Raw genomic sequence first — 18,611 nt, 5'->3', positions numbered from 1 at the left:
ATAGATTTACCGGTGAGTAAAATCTTATTTTTTCCATATTTTGGAATAATTGCATACCATAATGATATATCATGGCGATGGGACCTAAATCTAAGCACAGAATGCATTTATGTTTTATATACACCTTATACACACAGCCTGAAGGTAATTTTAGCCAATATTTTTTATAACTTTGTGTATTAAACAAAGTTTGTGTACATTGAGCCATCAAAAAACAAAAGTTTCACTATTTCACTCTCACTCAAAAAGTCTGTATTTCGGAATATTCCGTATTTCGGATATTTGGATATGGGATACTCAACCTGTACTATGTTAATAAATCCCCCTGATGGCCATAGCAGAGCAATAACACAAGCAGGGCTATGTATATACAGGTTGAGTATCCCTTATCCAAAATGCTTGGGACCAGAGGTATTTTGGATATGGGATTTTTCCGTATTTTGGAATAATTACATACCATAATGAGATATCATGGTGATGGGACCTAAATCTAAGCACAGAATGCATTTATGTTACATATACACCTTATACACACAGCCTGAAGGTTATTTTAGCCAATATTTTTAATAACTTTGTGCATTAAACAAAGTGTGTCTACATTCACACAATTCATTTATGTTTCATATACACCTAATACACACAGCCTGAAGGTCATTTAATACAATATTTTTAATAACTGTGTATTAAACAAAGTTTGTGTACATTGAGCCATCAGAAAACAAAGGTTTCACTATCTCACTCTCACTCAAAAAAGTCTGTATTTCGGAATATTCCGTATTTCGGAATATTTGGATATGGGATACTCAACCTGTAACATGTTGACAAGGAGAAGGGTGTGTGGCCCAGAGCAGTCAGCTTGTCATTTTTAGTATTGCAGATGCATTGCTAATGCGCTGATCCCATCAGGAGGACATGCCATTGCCCCCCCATTCCACCTGTTCATATCGATAAAGCGCTTTAAGAAAAAAAAAAAAAAAAAAATCCAGCCAGTAAATTGTCACATGCTCTGTGCTCGATTCGCTAGGTCTGGCTCACGGCCGGCTGTCGCTGCTGCTGTGCTCCCCCTGCTGGCTGGTTGTCGCTGTCATTTATTCTCCCTGACAGTCCAACGTGTTTGTGTAGTAGAAGCAGCAGCAGCAGCAGCAGGAGATATCCGGGCCCCATAATAATCTGTATGTAGCAGCGTGCAGGCGGCATGGGCAGGATCACATGACTGACCCGGAGCTGGCGCGTACACAGGTAATGAGTGTGCTGACTGACGGTAAACTCCGCCTCCCCACCTGGGACGCCACTGCACCGGTAATATAATGGGTGTATGGGTGACAGTGCGGGCACCGGGCAGTGGCGGCTGTGAGAGCTGTGCTGCGCCGTACTTAATTGGGGAAGTCATCACGTGTTATATGTGCACCGCCCCGTGTGTGACCAGTATCTGCTGGCAAGGAAAGGGTTAAGTTCGCATCACCTCCAACATGACCCGTTCAACTTGTGTTGACAAGAGAGGGGCAGTAGGCGGGGCTATAAGGGGGCCCCTGCCAGCACATAGGTGGTTACAGCCATCACTCATCATGCTCCTCATTCTGCTGCTGTGTGTGATCCGGCTTCTGCAAGGAACTATTCCACTTCTTCCATACTGCTCCCTGTATGGCACCGAGATGCCTGGCACACTGTAATAAGATACAGTATTTGCTAAGGAGGGGAAGCTGATTGAGGAGGACCTGGGCTAAGATATTACTTGCTTACTATATAAATGCCCCAAACGTGAACTGAGGAAGTATTTCATTTGGGCAGGCATACTGTATGCAGTGTAACCAGCAGTGAGTTGGCATTATTTGTGAAACACAGAATAAATAAGTAGAAAGATGGAAAAAAAATCTCCAGGCTTAGACATTTATCTAAAATCTCAAAAGTTGTGTTTTTTTATTATCAGGGCTTGGTTATGATAATTATGTCTTGTTTAATGCACAAAGTTATAAAACATATTGGCTAAAATTACCTTCAGGCTGGGTGTATAAGGCGTATTTGTAACATAAATGCATTCTGTGCTTAGATTTAGGTCCCATCACCGTAATATCTCATTATGGTATGCAATTATTCCAAAATACGGAAAAATCCCATATCCAAAAATCCTCTGGTTCCAAGCATTTTGGATAAGGGATACTCAATCTGTATATATAGTACTGGTACGAACCGTCACTCCGTGCTGGAAAAGTTGCTTCCTGGTGCCTTCAGTGAAGATAACGAATAGCAAACGAGAGGACTGCGGCACTCAAATTTAAATAGAAGTTTTTTTACTGAAGCATGTAAAAAATTACAGAATGCCTATGCAAGGCCGACCGTTTTTAAGGCAGGCATGAAATACTGAATGAAAGTAGCTAACAAAAGTAGCTTTTGTTAGCTACTTTCATTCAGTATTTCATGCCTGCCTTGAAAACGGTGCTTGCAGCACCGAAACGTCGGCCTTGCATAGGCCTTGCATAGGCATTCTGTAATTTTTTACATGCTTCAGTAAAAAACTTCTATTTAAATTTGAGTGCCGCAGTCCTCTCGTTTGCTATATATATACATATATATATATATATATATATATTTTATATAAAAGCGCAACAAAGTTTGCTGCGCTATATAATAAACTATACACACATACATATGAATATGTATATCTCTCCTTCCTCACCCCCCACACACACCACAGTCTGTTTCCCTTTCTCCTTCCTCCCACACATCCCACAGTCTGTCTCCCCCCAATGACTCCATGCTGCATTACAGCTCCTCCACCCCATCCCAAAGCACTGTATCCCTTCACCAATCTACTCTTACCCTACCTGTGCTACGCTCCCCTGTATCCAGACCTGAGCACCACACAGCAGGTACGATGCGGCCCTCACACCCCACCAGAAGAGGCCGACGCTGGGAATGGGAATCCTGCCCAGCGGAGCTGCTGCCATGTCCCGTAACTGCCCTTAACAGAGCTGGACCCAGAAGAGCGGGTGCATACTCGCGCCACATAGTCGCTGTGTGTTAGAAGCTCCAGTCACTCTGAGGTTGCGCCCACACCGTCTACAGCTCGCTGCCCTATTTGGACAAGATGTCTCACATCCCTGCCAGGCCTTAAGTGGCATTTCCTTGGGGCCCTTCTGATCCTAGAGGCCCGGTACAGGTGTCCCCTTTGACCCCCCTGTCGCCGGCCCTGAGTGTTGGGGCATATATCACGCCACCTTAGCTACGGCTTGGTTAGTATTTTGAGTAATCTATCTGCTCTGTTCCTTTGTGTCTGATACAGCTGCTGTATGTAGTTCTCTAATGGGGTATGGTATGCCGGGAGCCCGACCTCCGGCATACCGACAGTGTGGCGAGCGCAAAGGAGCCCCTTGCGGGCTCGCTGCGCTCGCCACGCTGCGGGCACGGTGGGGCGCTACGCGCGCCACGCTATTTTATTCTCCCTTCAGGGGGGTCGTGGATCCCCACGAGGGAGAATAGCTGTCGGTGTGCCGGGTGTCGGGATCCCGACATTCGGCATATTGAAGACCACCCCTCTAATGACCAGAATGGCTTCACTGTTATGGAGCATGAATTATACTGTATGTAGTGAGTAAATAGCAGAGACACAAAAGTAGGCAAGTCTGTTACAGGCTGCATACGGCATTGTATAGTTGGGCCGGGCCATGATGATGTGATTGGACTTTTATGTCCCTGCTTAGTCCATTTCCTCCACGCCATGCCCCCTGCCTTGCCAACAGCCATGCCAACATGGTTGCCCCCTTCCAGAGGTAAGCTGACCAGAAGTAGGCAACCATGATTTCTCTTAAGTCCTAGAGGATGCTGGGGTCCACATTAGTACCATGGGTTATAGACGAGTTCACTAGGAGCCACTGGCACTTTAAGAGTTTGAGAGTGTGGGCTGGCTCCTCCCTCTATGCCCCTCCTACCAGACTCAGTTTAGAAAATGTGCCCGGAGGAGCCGGTCACAGCTAGGGGAGCTCTCCAGAGTTCTCTAGTAAAAGTTTTCTTAGAGTTTTTTATTTTACAGGGAGGCTGCTGGGTCTGAGCCACTATCTCTGCTGACAGGACACTGAGCGCCTGAGGGTGCTGATCGTTAGCCGCTCCAGGTGACCGCTCACTCCCGCAGCATGCCGCCACCCCCTTACAGAGCCAGAAGACTTCGGTGGCGAGTGAGTCACCGGGCACCCTGGCAAGCGGGGAGCCGGTGTGAAGATGGCGGCAACAGGGCTCAGCGGTACATAGTGCGGCGCTGTGAGGGGCGCCCTGAGCCAGCGCCTATACCCTACACTGGTCAGCAAGCCTGTCAGGGTCCCCGGATCGCTGCCAGCAGAAATCCTCAGGCCAGTATAATATAATGAAGAGCGGGAAGCAGCACCATGTTTGGGGGGTGGAGCTTCTCCTCAGAGCGGACCCAGCAGCGTTCAGCGCCGTTTTCCTGCCTGCAGTACCTGTACAACAGACGCTGACAGGGAGAGCTGTCCCTTCAAGCAACTCCAGCTATCCTGTGCGGTAAGAGGGGGTTGTAGAAGGGGGGGTGGGGGGAGGCTGTGTAAAGTCTGTGTAGTCTATTAAGGTACACAGAGAGCGCTGGTAGTTTCATTAGTTCTACCTCAAAAAGCGCTGTGTGTGGGTTGGCTCCAATCTCTGTGTCTATCTGTGGCATACTTAGGGGGGAAACTGTGTCTGAAATTTTCCTGTGTGTGTGTGGGGGGCTGTTTAATATCTCACATAGCCATGTCTAGGGACTCTGTGTCATATGCTGCAGAAGATGTTTCCTCTCAGAAGGGATCCATTCCATGTACACAGGATTGTAATGCTTTTGTCACGATCCGGGTATCTGGACGCCATTTCTTACCCATCAGATGCCTCCTAAGGCTGGCTCAGCGCTCCAGGACCGGATCCCATCTGTTATCCTGATGTGTACATTCCTGTATCCTCTCCTGTCACTCTGGGACGCTGTCACAGTAAACGCCATATTACACCTGGCATGGCGTCTCCCGCGGCCTCCGCCGCCGTCCCTGAACTTCTGCATGCAGAGTGTCTGAGTGGCGATTACGTCAGCCGCGGCCTCCGCTGTGTCCGCGTGGTTGGATGTGCATCTGTCAGCCTGGCGCCTCCTGTCTCCGGTGGCCGGCGCCGCCATTACTGTTTTCATTACCACATGGATTACAAACCAAACTTCCCTCCAAGTGTCTGCATGGGCGCAGCCATCTTGGATTCTGTCAGCTGATCATTTCCACCAATCTGTTCTCAGTATTGATAATCTGCATAATTGCCTAGCCAATCCCTTCCTTGCTGCAGGTATAAATACACTGTGCCTGAGCAAGGAAGGCGTCAGTGCTTTGGTTGTCAAACCTAGTTCCTGTTTGTCTCTCTCCTATGATTGTCTTCCAGGTTCCAGCTCCTGTCTCAAGACTTCCACCATAGAGACCCGCACCAGCATTCCACCTGCGGTGTAGCCTGACTCTCCAATCCATTGTGGATTCATCTGTTTCCAGCTACAACATTACCTGCTTCCAGCTCAGCTTTCAGCAGAGTACAGCTTCCCTTAAAGGGCCGGTGTCCTTTCTACACTTTACCACTCTCCACCGGTATTATTATTTCTCCGCTCTCAAGTTCTACATTTCAGTTCATATTTCATCGCTCCCAAGTTCATCTATTATTTAACTGGTTCCAGCCAGTATCCACTCCGTGCTAACAACAGTCTGGTTCCAGCCAGTATCCACAGCAGCTGTTTTACCTTCAGCAACCCAGCTTTTCCTGGAACACCAGCTGGCACAATCCTGGGTTATCTCCATTGCTACAGTCGGGCCTGGTAAGGACTTTCCATCTAGAAGATCATAAGAACTATCTCACACTACCAGTGCCCTGTGGCTCCTGCCATCCTGTAGTACCCAGGAACTGTATTTATTATTTGCTGACTTTTACGTTTTCTTTTACTGCTGCTGTGTTGCGGAGTTGTCATAATAAACATCATTGACTTTTATCCAAGTTGTCGTGGTCACGCCTTCGGGCAGTTATTATTTATGTTACTTACATGTCCAGGGGTCTGATACAACCTCCCAGGTTCCGGTACATCTCAGCCCCTACAACTGAGGCTGCCTCCCGTCAGCTCAGGCCCTCAGTTGTGACAGCTTTGTCTCAGATCCCTATTGTTGAACCTGAGTGGTTAACTTCTATCAAAGGAATGATCTCTCAAATCTCTACTAGGGTAGCTAATACTGAGACTGAAACTCAGGTGTTGAAGAAGTCTATGGCAGTTGGTCAGGCTCTGTCCCTATTCCTGCAAAATCCCCTAGCATGTTCCCACAGAAATGTGCATTTGCCCAAATTATGCAAGATGACACGGATACCGATTCTGATACTGCAGACGGTGATGGGGATGTGCTGAGGGGGGTGGCATCCCTTGCTAAGGGGGTGCAGCTTATGATTGAGGCCATTAGAGATGTGTTAAACATTAATGACACCACACCTAAGCAGGTTGAGGAGGCTTACTTCACTGACAATAAAAAAGCCTCGCTAACCTTCCCTGCGTCTAAAGAATTAAACGCTATATTTGAAAAATCCTGGGATAACCCGGAGAAAAATTCCAGATCCCAAAAAGGGTTCTGGTTGCTTTTCCCTTCCCTGAGGAAGATAGGAAAAAATGGGAAAACCCACCCATTGTGGACGCATCTGTCTCCACACTGTCTAAAAAGGTGGTTTTACATGTCCCTGGATCTACCGCGTTAAAAGAACCGGCTGATTGTAAGATTGACATTACGCTCAAATCCATTTACACTGCTTCAGGAGTGGTGTTAAGGCCCACTATTGCTTGTGCATGGATTTCTAAAGCCACAGTAAAGTGGTCAGGCACATTACTAGAGGATTTGGATACAATGGATAGAAGTGACATTGAATTGTTTTTACGTAACATACAGGATTCTGCGGGATTCATGGTGGAATGCATGAAGGACCTGGGTATGCTGACTGCACGGATATCTTCCATGTCTGTCTCAGCTTGCAGGGGACTCTGGCTATGCCAATGGCCTGCAGACGCTAAATCCAGGAGAAGTGTGGAGAACCTACCCAACACAGGTCAGGCTCTATTTGGGGAAGTGTTGGATGCGTGGATTTCCTCGGCAACCGCGGGTAAGTCACCTTTCCTTCCCTCCCAGGACCAGAGACCTGCTTCTGGTTCCTCAATATTCTCAGCATGACGGTGGACCTCAAAGCCTGGAGGACGGGCTGGTGGGTGCAAGACTCAGACGTTTCATTCACGTCTGCGTGTCGTCCGGCCTGAATCTCTGGGTACAGGATATTGTGTCCCAGGGGTACAGACTGGAGTTTCAAGAACTCACCCTCTCCGATTCTTCAAATCAGGGTTGCCAGCTTTACTGACAGACAGGGCTATCCTACAGGAAGCCATCCTAAAATTGGAAAAGTGACAGGTCATTGTCCCAGTTCCACCTCGTATGCAAAACAAGGGTTATTATTCAAACCTTTTTGTGGTACCGAAACCGGATGGTTCGGTCAGACCAATTTTGAACTTGAAATCGTTGAACCCTTTCCTGAGGGTGTTCAAATTCAAAATGGGGTCTCTCAGAGCAGTGATTTCAGGTCTGGAGGAGGGAGAATTTCTGGTATCCCTGGATATCAAGGATGCGTACCTCCACATTCCGATTTGGCCGCCTCACCAGGCTTATCTCAGATTTGCACTGTTAGACAGTCACTATCAATTCCAGGCACTGCCATTCGGCCTCTCCACAGCACCGAGGGTGTTCACCAAGGTGATGGCAGAGATGATGGTTCTCCTCCGCAGACGGGGTGAACATAATCCCATATCTGGACGATCTGCTGATAAAGGCATCGTCCAGGGAGAAATTGTTGCAGTCCATTGTTCTCACAACTCAGCTGCTCAGGGAACACGGTTGGATCCTGAATCTTCCAAAATCACATTTAGGAGGTTGTCTTTTCTGGGAATGATCCTCGACATGGAAGTGCAGAGGGTGTTTCTCCCGGAGGCGAAAGCGTTGGTGATACAAATAATGGTCTGGGATTTCCTGAAGCCAGCCCGGGTTTCGGTTCATCAGTGCATTCGCCTTCTGGGGAAGATGGTGGCCTCTTACGAGGCTCTACAGTACGTAAGGTTTCATGCTCGGTCCTTCCAACTGGATTTCCTGGACAAGTGGTCGGGATCTCATCTACACATGCACCAGAGAATACGTCTGTTGCCGAAAGCCAGGATTTCACTCCTCTGGTGGTTGCAGCTACCTCACCTTCTGGAGGGCCGCAGGTTCGGGATTCAGGACTGGGTCCTTCTAACCATGGATGCAAGTCTCCGGGGCTGGGGCGCAGTCACTCAGGGGGAAACCTTCCAAGGACGGTGGTCAAGCCTGGAATCCAGCCTTCCAATAAACATTCTGGAACTAAGAGCCGTCTGCAACGGTCTTTTCCAAGCGGCCCATCTTCTGCGAGATCGAGCCATTCAAGTGCAGTCGGACAATGTAACGACGGTGGCTTACATAAACCGACAGGGCGGAACGAAGAGCAGAGCTACAATGTCAAAGGTAACAAGAATCATCCTCTGGGCAGAAAAACATGCGTTGGCGCTGTCAGCAATCTTCATTCCGGGAGTAGACAACTGGGAAGCGGACTTCCTCAGCAGACACGATCTCCATCCAGGAGAGTGGGGACTCCATCCGGAGGTGTTCGCGGAGGTAACAGATCTTTGGGGTGTACCTCAAATAGACATGATGGCCTCTCGTCTCAACAAGAAGTTTCGGCGGTATTGTTCCAGGTCGAGGGACCCACAAGCAGTGGCAGTGTACGCCCTAGTGACTCCATGGGTGTTCCAGTCGTTGTATGTGTTTCCTCCACTTCCACTCATTCCAAGAGTTCTAAAACTCATAAGGAGAACAAGAGTTCAGGCAATCCTCATTGCTTCGGACTGGCCAAGAAGGGCTTTGTACGCGGATCTTCTGGATCTACTGCTATAAGAGCCAAGGCCTCTTCCTCTTCGGGAGGATCTGCTGCAGCAGGGGCCGTTCGCTTATCAAAACTTACCACGACTACGTTTGATGGCATGGAGGTTGAACGCCAGATATTGGCTCGGAAGGGCATTCCGAACAAGGTTATTCCTACCCTGATGCAGGCTAGGAAAGGAGTAACGTCTAAACATTACCATCGTATTTGGAAAAAATATGTATCTTGGTGTGAGTCCAAGAAGTTTCCTACGGTGGACTTTCAACTGGGACGGTTTCTCCTCTTCCTGCAAGCAGGTGTGGATATGGGCCTGAGGTTGGGATCCGTAAAGGTCCAGATTTCGTCCCTATCCATTTTCTTCCAGAAACAGTTGGCTTCCCTCCCTGAGGTTCAGACTTTTCTGAAAGGGGTTCTGCACATCCAGCCTCCCTTTGTGCCGCCTACGGCGCCCTGGGATCTTAACGTGGTTTTGCAGTTCCTCCAATCGGATTGGTTCGAGCCTCTACTGGAGGTTGAGGTCAATTTCTCACGTGGAAGGCTGTCACTTTGTTTGCCTTGCTTCTGCTAGACGTGTGTCGGAGTTGGGGGCTTTGTCTTGTAAGAGCTCTACTTGATCTTCCATGAAGATAGAGCTGAGCTCCGGACACGTCAGCAGTTTCTTCCGAAGGTTGTGTCGGCATTTCATATCAACCAACCTATTGTGGTGCCAGTTGCTACTGACTCCTCAATTTCATCTAAGTCCTTGGATGTGGTAAGGGCTCTGAAGATCTATGAGAAGAGGACTGCTCGTCACAGAAAATCGGACTCTCTTATATATATATATATATATATATATATATATATATATATATATATATAATCCAAAGAAAATTGGGTGTCCTGCTTCTAAGCAGACTATCTCTCACTGGATCAGGTTCACTATCCAGCATGCGTATTCTACCGCGGCATTGCCGTGTCCTAAGTCTATTAAGGCCCACTCTACTCATAAGGTGGGGTCTTCCTGGGCGGCTGCCCGGGGTGTCTCGGCATTACAACTTTGCCGAGCAGCAACGTGGTCTGGGTCGAACACGTTTGCAAAGTTCTACAAGTTCGATACTTTGACTGAACTTTAGATCATCAGAGGCCAATCAGTTTTGCAGGAGCCTCTGCGCACTCCCTCCCGTTCTGGGAGCTTTGGTACATCCCCATGGTACTAATGCGGACCCCAGCATCCTCTAGGACGTAAGAGAAAATAGGATTTTAATTACCTACCAGTAAATCCTTTTCTCGTAGTCCGTAGAGGATGCTTGGCACTTTGTTTCCTGCAGTTGTTATCTGGTTCAGTGCAACTTAGTTATGTACTGCATTATTGCTAGGTAAGTAATGTTTCAGCGGTTTCTGGAGTTTTTCAATCTCGTTAGCTTGATGTGCCTTGTATGTGTGAGCTGGTATGGATCTCGCCACTAACTGTGTATAATCCTTCTCTCGGAGATGTCCGTCTCCTCGGGCACAGTTTCTAGACCAGTGATTTTCAACCTTTTTTTATCGCGGCACACCAAACAGTATTTTAAAATTGCCAAGGCACACCATCCGTTCCCCACAGAAACCCCCCCCAAAAAACACACATTGGGCCTCACAATAATAAAAAATCCACACATACATTGGTCTAGACAGAAAAAACAATCACATTGCTCCCCACATAAATCATGTTGCTCCCCACATAAATCCTATTGCTCCCCTCATAAATCAATCACATTGCTTCCCACATACTGTAAATCATGTTGCTCACACATAAATCAATCACATTGCTCCCTACATACTGTAAATCATGTTGCTCACACATAAATCAATCACATTTCTCCCCACATAAATCCTGTTGCTCCCTACATGAATTATTCACATTGTTCCCCCCCATAAATCCTACTGCTCCCCACAGGAGAAAGAAAATAACAAATATTAGCCCCTACCGGTCAGCTGTCCTCCTCCCTGTTCCTCAGTGGCGGGGGTTGTTCATAGTGGAGTGCTGTGAATGCTGAGCAGTGGGCGATCGGGCAGGTGTGGATGTGGGTGGGCAAGGAAAGCTGTGGGCGTGGGTGGGAACTGGAAGTTGTGTATGCAGGCGGGTGGGCTGGCTGGGTTGTGAGATGCGGCGGCCGTGACCTATGATATCTCACCGCTGCGTCATCAAGGCACAGGTCACAGCCGGAGCATGAATGATCCTCTAAGAAGAGCCCGGGCCAACAGTTCACTCTGAAGGTGCAGGAGGCTGCTCTGGCTCCGCGGCACACCTTGCAACTGGTCGCGGCACACTAGTGTGCCACGGCACACTGGTTGAAAAAGCCTGTTCTAGACTGAGTCTGGTAGGAGGGGCATAGAGGTAGGAGCCAGCCCACACTCTCAAACTCTTAAAGTGCCAATGGCTCCTGGTGGACCCGTCTATACCCCATGGTACTAATGTGGACCCCAGCATCCTCTACGGACTACGAGAAAAGGATTTACCGGTAGGTAATTAAAATCCTATTATAACATGTACAGTAAACACTGGATTGTATATTACAGGATACTTGTACTAAATATCCCTATAGTTATGCACTTGTTCTTAACTAACACTGTCTAAACGACATGTAGAATACTTAAGTGCCCTGTAAATGCAGAGCGATGATGAGGTAGGTGGCTTTATAGAGGAGACAGTGCCCAGTAGTCCCAGAATCAGCGCAGCTCTGTGTAATGGCGCCCAAACGCTGACTGGGAGTGAGGGAGAGAGAGAGAGAGAGATAGAGAGAGAGATAGAGAGATGCAGCTCCGAGGCAACATCTGCTCTAGATGGCGCCTTTGGCTGGGGAAGGGTCTACAGGTCAGAGCCTTATCCCCTCTGGTGGACTTCACCACCAGGTACTATGGAGCCTGTACTAAACGGATTATAGTAAATCCGACCTGTGCTCCTTGCCCTGGTGGACATAGTGGGGTCCCTGCACGGCCACAGTGTCCACGCCAGCGGTGCAGTCCGTCTCCGGAGACCGCGACCGGGTCGCGATTTTGGCAGGTCCCGCCTGGGGGACCCTCTTACCTACTTCCTGTTGTGCAGCCACACGATCCAGGAGAGCAGCGGCGGTATGTGTGCCTGATGAGACCGGAGCGCCTGCGCTTGTACGTACCCGGCATCCTGGGCGCGGGAGTATACAGCGCCGCTGGGGGAGGTGAGGGAGCCACAGCACGATATGTCAGAATGACATATAGCACCAGGTGCCTGTGCTGCGGCCCTTGAAGTCTTCTTTCTTGTCAGAAAAGCTCTTTTCTCTTTTCAGGGCTGCATAGTGCAGCCCTCCCTGTTAGCTGCCTGTACTGCAGGCACCAACTTACAAACTGAGCTCCAGTGCCTGGAGGCGGGGATATAGAGGAGGCTGTGCAGTGCATCCTGGGAACAGTCAAAGCTTTAGCCGGTTGGTGCCTCGGATCAAGATTCAACTCTACACCCCCCGATGTTATTCCCTGTGGAATACCAGTGTAGTCCGCTGCAGAAACATTTAATTTGTTTAGAGTAGAAATTCGTCTTTCACATTCATTGTAGGTAACAGGTATAGTCAGACCAATAGCAGCTAGTTTTTCTAAATTTGGGAAAGATTCTTGGAGCACAGATGTTGTCGAAACTGTATACTTTTTTGTTTTGAATCTAGATTTTTATAGGATTTTGTTTCAAACTATTTTGATGCCACTGTCCATCTTAGTTTACTATTTTGATTGTTTAAGAGTACAGGACTTCCATTTGTAGAATAATGCTCAAATTAATTCACAAGCCTCATTTTGATCATAGCTCACTATGGGGGTCATTCCGAGTTGATCGCTCGCTAGCAACTTTTTGCAGCGCTGCGATCAAATAGTCGCCACCTATGGGGGAGTGTATTTTCACTTTGCAAGTGTGCGAACGCTTTTGCAGCCGACGGCACAAAAAAGTTTTTTGCAGTTTCTGAGTAGCTCTGGACTTACTCAGCCGCTGCTATCACTTCAGTCTTTTTGGTCCCGGAATTGACGTCAGACACCCGCCCTACAAACGCTTGGACATGCCTGCGTTTTTCCAAACACTCCCAGAAAACGGTCAGTTGCCCTCTTTATGTCAATCACCTTGCGATTGGCTGTGCGAATGGATTCTTTGTTAAATCCATCGCCCAGCATTTAATGAAGAATCCATTCGCACAGCCGCAAGTGCAGTTAGCACGCAAGGGGCTCTTTTGCCAGGATCTCACCCTTTGTCGTCCGATCCCGGAGCCGCGCCGCCGTCCCCCTCGCAGAGCCGGAAGACAGAAGCCGGTGAAAGAAGCAAGAAGACTTCAAAATCGGTGGCAGAAGACTCCAGTCTTCACTGAGGTAGCGCACAGCACTGCAGCTGTGCGCCATTGCTCCCACACTACACCCACATACTCCGGTCACTGTAGGGTGCAGGGCGCAAGGGGGGGGGGGGCGCCCTGGGCAGTAATTAGGACCTCTTGGCAAAAGTTGGGCATATATACAGTTGGGCACTGTATATATGCATGAGCCCCCGCCATAATTTTACATAGAAACGCGGGACAGAAGCCCGCCGCTGAGGGGGCGGGGCTTCTTCCTCAGCACTCACCAGCGCCATTTTCTCTCCACAGCTCCGCTGAGAGGAAGCTCCCCAGGCTCTCCCCTGAAGATTCACGGTAGAAGAGGGTAAAAAGAAAGAGGGGGCACATAAATTATGCGCAAAAACATTATATACAGCAGCTACTGGGTTAACACTAAGTTACTGTGTGATTCCTGGGACATATAGCGCTGGGGTGTGTGCTGGCATAGTCTCTCTCTGTCTCTCCAAAAGGCCTTTTGGGGGAACTGTCTTCAAAAAGAGCATCCCCTGTGTGTGTGTGGTGTGTCGGTACGCTTGTGTCGACATGTTTGATGAGGAAGGCTATGTGGAAACAGAGCGGGAGCAAATGAATGTGGGGTCGCCGCCGACGGCGCCGACACCTGATTGGATGGATATGTGGAAGGTTTTAAATGATAATGTTAATTCCTTGCATAAAAGGTTGGATAAAGCTGAAACCTTAGGACAGTCGGGGTCTCAGCCCATGCCTGATTCTATGTCGCAGAGGCCGTCAGGGTCTCAGAAGCGCCCACTATCCCAAATTGTTGACACAGATATCGACACGGATTCTGACTCCAGTGTCGATGGCGATGATGCAAAGTTACAGCCTAAATTGGCTAAAGCCATCCGTTATATGATTATAGCAATAAAGGATGTGTTGCACATCACAGAGGAAACCCCAGTCCCTGACAAGAGGGTTCATATGTATGGGGAAAAAAGGCAGGTGGTGACCTTTCCCCCTTCACATGAGCTAAATGAGTTATGTGAAAAGGCTTGGGAATCTCCAGATAAAAAACTGCAGATTTCCAAACGGATGCTTATGGCATATCCTTTCCCGCCAACGGACAGGTTACGCTGGGAATCCTCCCCTAGGGTGGACAAAGCTCTCACACGCTTATCCAAGAGGGTAGCCCTGCCATCACAGGATACGGCCACCCTAAAAGATGCTGCGGATAGAAAGCAAGAGGGTACACTGAAGTCCATTTATATACATTCAAGTACCTTACTAAGGCCGGCAATTGTGTCGGCCTGGGTGTGTAGTGCTGTAGCAGCATGGACGGATACCTTATCTGAGGAACTTGATACCTTGGACAAGGATACTATATTAATGACCCTGGGGCATATAAAAGACGCTGTCCTATATATGAGAGATGCTCAAAGAGACATTAGCCTTCTGGGCTCTAGAATAAATGCAATGTCGATTTCTGCCAGAAGGGTCCTGTGGACTCGGCAATGGACAGGCGATGCCGACTCAAAAAGGCACATGGAGGTTTTACCTTACAAGGGTGAGGAGTTGTTTGGGGAGGGTCTCTCGGACCTGGTCTCCACAGCTACTGCTGGAAAGTCAAATTATTTGCCATATGTTCCCTCACAACCTAAGAAAGCACCGTATTACCAAATGCAGTCCTTTCGATCACAAAAAGGCAAGAAAGTCCGAGGTGCGTCCTTTCTTGCCAGAGGCAGGGGCAGAGGAAAGAAGCTGCACAACACAGCTAGTTCCCAGGAACAGAAGTCCTCCCCGGCTTCCACTAAATCCACCGCATGATGCTGGGGCTCCACAGGCGGAGCTAGGCCCGGTGGGGGCGCGTCTCCGAAATTTCAGCCACAAGTGGGTTCACTCCCAGGTGGATCCCTGGGCACTAGAGATTGTGTCTCAGGGATACAAGCTGGAATTCGAAGAGATGCCCCCTCACCGATACCTCAAATCGGCCCTGCCAGTTTCCTCCTTAGAGAGGGAAATAGTGTTAGCTGCAATGCACAAATTGTATCTTCAGCAGGTGGTGGTCAAGGTTCCCCTCCTTCAACAAGGGAAGGGTTATTATTCGACCATGTTTGTGGTACCGAAACCGGACTGTTCGGTCAGACCCATATTGAATTTAAAATCCCTGAACATATACCTGAAAAGGTTCAAGTTCAAGATGGAATCGCTCAGAGCGGTCATCGCAAGCCTGGAAGGGGGGGATTTTATGGTGTCTCTGGACATAAAGGATGCATAAATACCAAGGTAAGAGAATATTTACCAAGGTAATGGCGGAAATAATGGTGCTCCTGCGAAAGCAAGGGGTCACAATTATCCCATACTTGGACGATCTCCTCATAAAGGCGAGGTCCAGAGAGCAGTTGCTGATCAGCGTAGCACGCTCTCGGAAGTGTTACAACAACACGGCTGGATTCTAAATATTCCAAAGTCGCAGTTGATTCCTTCAACTCGTCTGCCCTTCCTGGGCATGATTCTGGACACAGACCAGAAGAGGGTTTATCTCCCGATGGAGAAGGCTCAGGAGCTCATGACACTGGTCAGAGACCTATTAAAACCAAAACAGGTGTCGGTGCATCACTGCACGCGAGTCCTGGGAAAGATGGTGGCATCATACGAGGCCTTTCCCTTCGGCAGGTTCCATGCGAGGACCTTTCAATGGGATCTGTTGGACAAGTGGTCCGGATCACATCTACAGATGCATCGGCTGATCATCCTATCCCCCAGGGCCAGGGTGTCTCTCCTGTGGTGGCTGCAGAATGCTCACCTTCTCGAGGGCCGCACATTCGGCATTCAGGACTGGGTCCTGGTGACCACGGACGCAAGCCTCTGAGGGTAGGGGGCAGTCACACAGGGAAGAAATTTCCAAGGTCTGTGGTCAAGTCAGGAGACTTGCCTTCACATCAATATCCTGGAACTAAGGGCCATATACAACGCCCTAAGTCAAGCGGAGACCCTGCTTCGCGACCAATCGGTGCTGATTCAGTCAGACAACATCACCGCAGTGGCTCATGTAAACCGCCGAGGCGGCACAAGGAGCAGGGTGGCGATGGCGGAAGCCACCAGAATTCTTCGCTGGGCGGAGAATCACGTAAGAGCACTGTCAGCAGTGTTCATTCCGGGAGTGGACAACTGGGAAGCAGACTTCCTCAGCAGGCACGACCTCCACCCGGAAGAGTGGGGACTTCATCAAGAAGTCTTCACGCAGATTGCAAGTCGGTGGGAACTGCCACAGGTGGACATGATGGCATCCCGCCTCAACAAAAAGCTACAGAGGTATTACGCCAGGTCAAGATACCCTCAGCCGATACCTGTAGACGCACTAGTGAAACCGTGGGTGTTCCAGGCGGTTTATGTATTTCCTCCTCTTCCTCTCATACCCAAGGTGCTGAGAATCATAAGAAAAAGAGGAGTGAGAACAATACTCATTGTTCCGGATTGGCCAAGAAGGACTTGGTATCCAGATCTGCAAGAAATGCTCACGGAGGACCCATGGCCTCTGCCTCTAAGACAGGACTTGTTGCAACAGGGGCCCTGTCTGTTCCAAGACTTACCGTGGCTGCGTTTGACGGCATGGCAGTTGAACGCCGGATCCTAGCAGAAAAAGGCATTCCGGATGAGGTTATTCCTACGCTGATAAAGGCTAGGAAGGACGTGACGGCTAAACATTATCACCGTAAATGGCGAAAATATGTTGCTTGGTGTGAGGCCAGGAATGCCCCTACGGAGGAATTCGAGCTGGGCCGTTTCCTTCACTTCCTACAGTCGGGAGTGACTTTGGGCCTGAAATTGGGTTCCATTAAGGTCTAGATTTCGGCCCTATCCATTTTTTTTCAAAAAGAACTGGCTTCTCTTCCTGAAGTTCAGACGTTTGTAAAGGGAGTGCTGCATATTCAGCCCCCTTTTGTGCCTCCAGTGGCACCTTGGGATCTTAACGTGGTGTTGAGTTTCCTGAAGTCACACTGGTTTGAGCCACTCAAAACCATGGAGTTAAAATTTCTCACGTGGAAGGTGGTCATGCTATTAGCCTTGGCTTCTGCTAGGCGTGTGTCAGAATTAGCGGCTTTGTCACATAAAAGCCCCTATCTGGTTTTCCATATGGACAGGGCAGAACCCGTCCACAATTTCTGCCAAAAGTGGTGTCATCTTTTCATATGAACCAACCTATTGTGGTGCCTGTGGCTACTCGTGACTTGGAGGATTCCGAGTTACTAGATGTGGTCAGGGTTTTGAAGGTTTATGTTGCCAGAACGGCTAGAGTCAGGAAAACTGAGTCGCTGTTTATCCTGTATGCATCCAACAAGCTGGGTGCTCCTGCTTCAAAGCAAACTATTGCTCGCTGGATTTGTAACACGATTCAGCAAGCGCATTCTACGGCTGGATTGCCGTTACCAAAATCGGTCAAGGCCCATTCCACTAGGAAGGTGGGCTCTTCTTGGGCGGCTGCCCGGGGGGTCTCGGCACTACAGCTGTGTCGAGCTGCTACTTGGTCGGGTTCAAACGCTTTTGCAAAGTTCTACAAGTTTGATACCCTGGCTGAGGAGGACCTCTTGTTTTCTCAATCGGTGCTGCAGAGTCATCCGCACTCTCCCGCCCGTTTGGGAGATTTGGTATAATCCCCATGGTCCTTACGGAGTCCCCAGCATCCACTAGGACGTTAGAGAAAATAAGATTTGACTTACCGGTAAATCTATTTCTCGTAGTCCGTAGTGGATGCTGGGCGCCCGTCCCAAGTGCGGACTTCTTCTGCAATACTTGTATATAGTTATTGCTTAAATAAGGTTTAAGTTATGGTTGCATCAGGGTTTGACCTGATGCTCTGTTATTTGTCATACTGTTAACTGGTTGTTATCACATGTTATACGGTGTGATTGGTGTGGCTGGTATGAATCTTGCCCTGGATTACCAAAATCCTTTCCTTGTACTGTCAGCTCTTCTGGGCACAGTTTCTCTAACTGAGGTCTGGAGGAGGGGCATAGAGGGAGGAGCCAGTGCACACCAGAACCTAAATTCTTTCTTAAAGTGCCCATGTCTCCTGCGGAGCCCGTCTATCCCCATGGTCCTTACGCAGTCCCCAGCATCCACTACGGACTACGAGAAATAGATTTACCGGTAAGTAAAATCTTATTTTTTTTTTAAACAATACATGTTTTGCTTAATACATTTTATTTTTATTTTTTAAATCCCCAATATGACATCACAGGCAAAAGTGGCAGTGGTAAAAATAAATACAGCCATCCTTGCAGTTTACATGGGATCCGGTCTGAAGATTGACAGTGTCTAGATTGACAATGTTTAGGTCGACCACTATGG

General features: G+C 48.7%; 1 protein-coding gene across 3 annotated transcripts in view; it reads left to right on the top strand.

The window, feature by feature from the left end:
• Positions 1 to 1,036: 1,036 nt before the first annotated feature.
• CTPS2 (CTP synthase 2) overlaps positions 1,037 to 18,611 on the top strand; it is an 848,459-nt gene continuing 830,884 nt past the window's right edge. For 2 of the 3 annotated variants that reach the window (XM_063955808.1, XM_063955806.1), the window contains exon 1: positions 1,038 to 1,239. The gene's annotated coding sequence lies outside the window, so the exon portion shown is untranslated. Of the gene's footprint in view, positions 1,240 to 18,611 lie in introns of all 3 variants that reach the window. The other variant, XM_063955807.1, reaches the window with a different exon arrangement.

This window comes from Pseudophryne corroboree, chromosome 2, assembly GCF_028390025.1.
Source record: "Pseudophryne corroboree isolate aPseCor3 chromosome 2, aPseCor3.hap2, whole genome shotgun sequence".
Lineage (NCBI taxonomy): Eukaryota > Metazoa > Chordata > Amphibia > Anura > Myobatrachidae > Pseudophryne > Pseudophryne corroboree.
The sequence above is the reverse complement of the archived record's forward strand: the minus strand, read 5'-3'. Positions and strand labels throughout refer to the sequence as shown.